Below are 8,179 nucleotides of genomic sequence, written 5' to 3'. Positions count from 1 at the left end.
AAACATTTTTCTTTATTTTTTTTTACAACAGTTGCAGGAATACCAGATAAACCTTTGTAAACAATCATCTCACCTTCATCAAATCTATCTTCTAATTCATTAATTAAATGATCTAGAAGAGGAGATGTGATGGAATATTTGAAATAATCTGAAACTGTGTCAGAGGGATAATTATCTCTATAAACTTGTCTGCCACAGAGCCTTGGTTTGACTTCTGAAACATCAAGAGTCTTAGCTAGGTCAAGAGCAATTAAGTACCATTCGTTATGATAGACATCAATATTTTTTTTTAAATCTAAAATTTGAGTTTTTAAACAATTTATTTCATTACACTGTTGTGATATATCAAATGCTTTAGTTTGGAGAACAACAGTGATGTCGTAGAAATAGTCCATTATTTGTTTTGTTAAAACTAAGCTCACAATAAAAGAAAAATTTGTCATAAGATTTAAAAAACATGAAGCTTTTGAAGAAGTATCAATATTATAACTTTTACCTTCATTGTATGCCATTTCTTCCATTGAATGAAAAACGGATATGTAGTTATCAAAAAAAACATCCAGACCTTTAAGTTTCTGAACCCATCTAGTTCGACATGTATCAATTAATTTTGCTTGACCAGGAAAAATGAATTTATTGAGACAGTTAGCACGTTTAGGTGATAAGTTAAAAAAATATGATATATCTTTGATTTGATCAAGAGCATTTCTAACACTCTGAGCATTGCATGATTTACTAATAACTAAATTAAGTTTATGGCATGCACAGTGAACAAAAATAGCCTTTGAACTGATAAGTTTAATTCTAGATGAAATACCTTTTAATTTACCAGACATTGCCCCAGCACCATCATATCCTTGACCTCTACATTTTTGGATATCAAGACCAAGATCATCAATTGCAGAAATTATGTTTTGCGAAAGACTAAGACCAGTTGTACCAGATTTACATTCAATAAACCGTAGAAAGTCTTACACAAATAACATTATCACAGTCAATGTATCTTATAACTAGAGATAGCTGTTCAACATTAGAACAATCAGAGGCTCCATCACACAAGATAGAAAAATAATCTGACTTTTTAATTTTCTTAATTAGAACTTCTTCGATTGTTTTTCCACAGCATTCAATAAGTTCGTTTTGTGCGGTTTTAGATATATAAGTTGCATTTTTAGGAGCAGAACGAATATGGTGCTCAAGAACTTTATCACCTGCTTCAATATGAAAATTTAAAAGCTCTACAAAGTTACCTATACTAATGTTGTCTTTACATGTTTCTCCAATCTGTGGATGATACTTACTGTCATCACGATGACCTCGAAAAGCAATATCGTTGCGGCCAAGTAAAATAATTGTCTTTATAATTGGAATTAATTTATTTCGATTACTTATAATAAGTTTTTTTCTTAGATTATCAATATCAACTTCAATCAGATTTTTTTTTGAATTAGATCTAGATTGCAGCATGTTCAGACAATGCATTGACATTTGATGAAGTCGACAATTATTATTGTGATCCATATAAGCACGAGTTGCATTACCCCATATTTTAAAAGGTTTTTGAATAAAGTTGATTATTGTGGTATTGTTTGGAATTCTGCTACCCAACAGTGTACATGGAAGGCAGTATGCTCCATCTTCAATCTGTGAGTAAGCTAACCAGGAATATTCAAGTAGCCATTTATGTAAAAATGATCGTTTTTTTTTTTTCACCAGAAACAGGAAAAACAAAAGACAAGTTAGGAATAAATATTTTATTAACTAGATCTAATAACATTGAATCATCTTTGCCAGCAGATAGATGTCTACCGCGCTCATAGTAAGTAGAAACATCATAAAAAGGAAGGCTTGAAGGCTGATCTGATGTACAAGGAATACAATTAACTAAGATTGGATTAGGAGTAATATCAATATTTACATCTACAATTTTAGTTTCATTATCTATGCAAAACTTTATGTGAGATTGAACTAATGATTTTTTATTAGAAAATGGATTTTTAGGAGGTTGACAAGATAAATTAAGAACCTTAGTGGTAACAGAAGAATGCGATAGAACACTTGGCAAAACTGAACACGATCCTCTTTTTAAATCACTTTTGACAAATTTCTTTAAGCATAAAACTTCTCTTTTCACAATAGGGACAAAATGATTTGGTGACCACATATCTTTATCCTTGGAAATAGAGCGACAATCAGTGTTACACCATAAAATACTCAGAATTTCTTTATTTGTTTTATGATCACCACGTGGGTATATACTCACATTAAATAACTTTTTATATTTTTCAAGTCCAAATTCAGGATAAACAGAACGAATTTGCTTATTTAACACTGTAGATAATGCAATTAAACAAAGAAAAGAAGCAAATTTATTGTTTCTGCAATTGTTATAGGCTTCTTTTTTTATAAGTTCAGAAATATTTATATCATTTAATTCTGTAAAAGAATCAGAAGACTCAAATGAAACACATGCCATGAAAACACTAGAGAGTGAAGAAAAACTTTTAGATTCCACTTGGTTTAAGATTATTGGGTATCTTGAATAAAAGGTTGCTTTCTCAAACAACTTAACAGAAGTTAATAGTCGAAGAATTTCATGTGTTTTATCTGATGAATTTATTAATAAAGCAGCAGAGTTGTAAAGACAGTTACCATTTTCCATTGACCTGTAAAGTCATATCATATATAAACTAAATATAATTAAAAAAAACATATTTAACTAAAGGTTATTTGTTAAGAATTATTGTTTTATAAACAAAATAAAACATAAAAAAACGCGTTTAAACTCATACTTTAAACAATATAGTCTTCATTTTCTTTTTGCATGGGAATAAAAGCTTCCAGTTCAGAATTTCTTAAAGAAAGAAGATCTTTGTTTACAACAGGAAACTTTGAATTTAAATCTTTGAGATTATTACGAAGCTTTACTTTGTAAGTCGTAATATTAGGTAGCCATTCCAGACGATTTTTTTATAATCTAAAAAAACATATATAATATATATCATCGTATAGAGCTTGACCTGACTTAAAAAATGAGGGGACATTCGACCTTTGAAGTTAAGCGGATCCAAAGTTATTGAATTTTTTGTCGTGCAAAAATTGATGATTTTTTGACGAAAGGTATAGGGCTTAAGTATGGAAAATTTGCAGTGTTATGGCACCAAAAAAGAGAGTATTTTTGGATCATATTGACTTTTGAATAACTTTTGAACCGTTATTACATTTGACTTGAAATTTTCCATAATGATTCAACAACTATAAGAAAAGAAAATACAAAAAAAAAAATTTTAAAATTCTGTCGGGATTGCCCAGAACTGTCTATTTTACAGACTGAGGGTTTTTACTTATTTACTTAGTTTTGGTGTCATATTAACTCTTGAATAACTCTTGAACCGTTATTACATTTGACTTGAAATTTTCCATATTGATTCACCAACTATAAGAAAATAAAATACCAAAATATTTTTATTTAATTCAGTCGGGATTGAACTTTTTCCAAGTTCATTACCATTCTCATCCATTGTAAAAAGAAGTCCGACATGGTCTGATCTTTGAAAAGCCAGGGGCGGATCTAGGGGGTATCCTGTGTTGCCCAGGATTCACCCATAATATTCTAAGAAGTTATAAAAAATTCCGATTCATAATATAAAAAATACTAAACTTAAATTTATAGTATACTAATATGTATATGTGAGTTCTTTAAAAAAAATAAGTATTGCCTTTATAGAAAAACATACACGGCTTTAACAATGTTTCAAAGACTCTCTCCTCCGTGATGTTTCAAAATGCCGCTATTAATCAGGATTCTTTTTTTAAAGTAAACGGAACCGAAAGAACCCTTTTAATCAATCGTTATTGCAATGTATTTATTTTGGTTGCCGTAATTAAGGCCAAAAAAATCCCTATTGTTTCAGGATTCATTTGACCCGAATTTCCGGTAGACAACAAAAAAAAGTTGCAGGAACGTTTGATCAAAAGGGTTCTCTCGGTTCCGTTTATATGTAGAAATGAATCCTTAATTATTCCAATAACGCCTTAATTATTCGTATAAACTTTATTCGAATAATTAAAGCTTTAAAATAAAGCTATAAGTATTCGAATAAATTGAAGTTTTATCAAAAATTAGTTTAAAGTAGTTTTTAATACAAATTTTATTTTTGTTTGCAATTATGGATTTGCTGCTATCCAATGCCATTAAAGCCAAGCAATTGCCTAATTATTAGGCAAATGCTTGGCTTTACCCCCGGCGATACCCCCTAGATCCGCCCCTGGATTAAAGATATTTTCTTTCAACACTTATAAAAATTTACATTCAAACTTGAATCATATCAATAATATTCACCAAAAATATTCAAATGCTCCAAAAACTATTAAAATTTGTTGAAAAAGCTTTTATAAATGATAATAATATATTACTAGGCATCTTTCTCAACTAGTCCAAAACTTCAGTTCCAAAATCGACCTGCCCTAATGGGGAAATACAAATAAAATTTTTGTTAACTTAATTAACTTTTTTTGGTCAAATTTTTCCATTTCCTTGTATTGTCATCGAAAATGATTAAGTGTGCAAAATTTGAGCAAAATTGGTTGAGAAAAAAGCTTTCAAAAATTGATTTCAAATTTTGTGGCACACAAACATATATATATAGAAAGTAACCTTATATAAAGCATGGAAAAAAAAACAACTCGATTCATTATTCATTGCTTGAAATCGTACTTTTCAAAAAAGTTGCAACTGCACTTTTTTGAAAAATTTGCCAATAATTAGTGGCAAGTGTTTTAAATGTGAAACAACATACAAGTCTGTATGCATGTTTTTGTAGAGAAGTAATTTCTAAAGTTTTATTTAATTGAGTAGTAGTCCTTGTAATTTCGGAATAGTAAAAAAAACAATGTGTTGGGCCAAAAAAACGATTTAAAAACTTTCTGATGTTACATATGAGCGAATTCATTCAAACCAACTGCTTTACTATATTTTGATTGAATATAAGATATGTAGGGAAGCCATTATAAATTTTCGTCAATAAGCATTCCTTAGAATTTTATTGACTCATTTGTTCCAATTAGTTTATCATTTAAAATCAAACCAGGTAATTTTATATGAAAGATTTCATCTTGTGATTTTTTGTGGAATAAAGTATATTTTATTTTATCTAAAATGACTTAGAGTTTATAAGCTCTAAACCATTCATTGAAACTAGTAGTTTCAAGCAATGGTTTAAGACTAATAAAAGCGGACCAGTAAAACGGGTCTGATTTGTACCAATTATTTCTATATTTATTATTTATACGGTCTCTTTATTTCAATAACTTTTAGTAATGGTTAGTAAATAATTGGTTTCAAAATCTTGGCAATTGCGTAACATTTCTTCCAGGGTTTTTTGAATAATAATTTTGTTTTGAATATTTTGGAACCCTTTAATTAAGACATCCCCTCACTCTCCTCTTCCTAATGTTTAATCGGCGGATGAAAAAAGTTCTTTTAATTAAAAGCAGTTAAAATTTAAATCAAGAGTTTTTACCAAAATAAAGTACAAAACAGATTTGCTTATATAAGTATTTATACCTAGTGAAAAAAATAAATATTTTTACCCATTTATTCATAAATTATCAAATTATAACGATACTCGATTCATTGATTAAAAGTAAGAGAGCTGCGCACGATAAGTGTCATGTCACGATAAGTGTCATGTCACGATAAGTGTCATGTCACGTTAAGTGTCATGTCACGATAAGTGTCATGGGCAAAGTTTGCGGAATTAAACATAGACTCATTACTTAAAGTTCTGCAAGAAAATAACATAAAAAAAGACACAATCTTTACTCTGTGTGTAGTAAAAGCTTGTAAAAACGTTCAATATGGCTTATAAAATGGAGACAGAAACGTTGTGAAGTTCATGGAGCAATGTAAAAAGAAGAAAAATATATTAAAACATTTTTTTCAAAATTTGACCAGTTCAGAATATAACATTATTTGCTATTAAGAAAACACTCTGTTACGAATAATTAAAACTGTAATAAAAAAAAAAAAAAATTAACAAAATATAACTATTTAATAAAAAAGATAATTATTATCTTTTGTTATCATAACATTTTAACATTAAATATAAAAGAAGTTTGTAATTATTATGGTTTGTTATCTTAGTTGATAATTTTTCAGTCTTCTGACTTTTCCTTAAAGAAAAAAATCCTGAAAAAAAGGAAAATTTGAAAGCTTTTTATAAATTAAAAAAAAAACAAAAAAAAACGCTCTAAAGTCCAGGTTCGAAATCAAGAGTATGTTCCAATCATTTTGTAAGTAGTTGCTTCAACTATCCTATCCTAGACCTGGGTTATGATAGTAACAAATAAAATTCTAATTTCCACAGAGTTCTCTCTGTTATAATTTCCCTAAGCGTTTCCACAGAGTTCCCTTTGTTATATTAATTATGTCATAAAAAAAACTTTACACGCAAAAAAAATTCAGTTAGAATGTTTGTATTTGTAATAAAACACCAGAATCACTGTGGATGGAACAGAACTCTTGAGAAGCCCGCTACAATTAGTTTGAATAACACGTAAACTGATCATATGATAAACTTAAAACAAGAAATTTTTCATTTAAAACAAGTATTAAAACTTTAAAAGCTAAAAATCTAAAAACTGTTCAAGAAATAACAATGAAATATGAAACAGAAAACCCTAAGCTCATTCAGAAAAATAATCTTTAACAAGATTATGCGTAAAAAGCTAATCCTGCATCAGAATAAAAAAGATCTTCATTGGTATTGTTAAGCTCAAACACAAATGTGGTAATTTATACTGACATGCAAAATATAAATATATTCAGATCATTATTTGATTTAGTAGCACCACATATAAGACGAAAGTGGTATGCTTCAGCTTCCAAAAAAGTAACTAAGAATTTTAAAAAATGCAAAAAAAGTTATTCAAAAAACCAACTTTAGTAGCAAATATGAGATACTACTAACTTTAATAAAGTTATGACTTATGTTTGTGATAAAAGATTTGGCTTCAAGAGATTCAAAGTTTTATTTTCATTAGTAAGTTGTATCTTTTAAACTTGGATTAAAGGCTATCTTTAGTTAGTAAACATTTGATACTAATACCAAACAAAGAAATTTTGAACATCACAAGACCAAAATTTTTTATCATTTAAGAGATTCACTTGCAACTATCAATGCAACAGAAGTATTTATTAAGACACTGTATGATCTAAAATTACAGAAAGTTACATTATCTAAATATAAACATCATAATAGTGTATAGATTTTATGCAAAACTCTTTCATTAATTTTATCTTAAAATGACGAGATTCTCGTCAAAAACGAGATATATATATATATAATTGATATTTTGACGAGAATCTCGTCAAAAAATCATTTATATATATAAATATATATATATATATATTTATATATATATATATATATATATATATATATATATATATATATATATATATATATTTATTATATATATATATATATATATATATATATATATATATATATATATATGTATGTATGTATATAGATATATATAGATATGTATATATGTATATATATATATATATATATATATATATATATATATATGTATGTATGTATGCATATAGATAAAATTTTTGCGAATAAACAATATTTAGGGATCCCTATTCATGATCCACTTAGATATTTGGGCACCCGAAATTTTTTCTTAAAAAAACAGAGGTTTTAAAAAAGTAGCAAAAATGCTCATATTACCCAGACCGCTTCGTAATATGAGCAATTTAAATTAGCTCAAAAAAAAACATTAATTTTGTAAAAAAAAATATCAACCTGACAATTGGAACTAATCTTTGGGACATTATGATTCGTTATTAACAAAACTTCTCACTAAAAGATCAAATTTTAAGCCACTTTTTGTTGAAACAATACTACTATGTTTTCCGCAAGAAAAAAAAAATTCGTTCGTTATTTTTTCAATTTTATTAACTCAAACATTTGAACAATAAAAATTCAATATTTTTGAATTTAAATTATAGAAAAATGTTTAGTATGGTTAAAATATTAAAAACTTTTACTATATTTTATTTTTATTCAAAAAACCAATTAAAACCACTGCTTTTTTAGGACTTTAAACTAGGTAATTATAATGAAAATCACTGGGTAATTTGAGGATGTTCATATTACACAAA

Source organism: Hydra vulgaris, chromosome 11 (genome assembly GCF_038396675.1).
Source record: "Hydra vulgaris chromosome 11, alternate assembly HydraT2T_AEP".
NCBI classification, from domain to species: Eukaryota; Metazoa; Cnidaria; class Hydrozoa; order Anthoathecata; family Hydridae; genus Hydra; species Hydra vulgaris.
The sequence above is the reverse complement of the archived record's forward strand: the minus strand, read 5'-3'. Positions refer to the sequence as shown.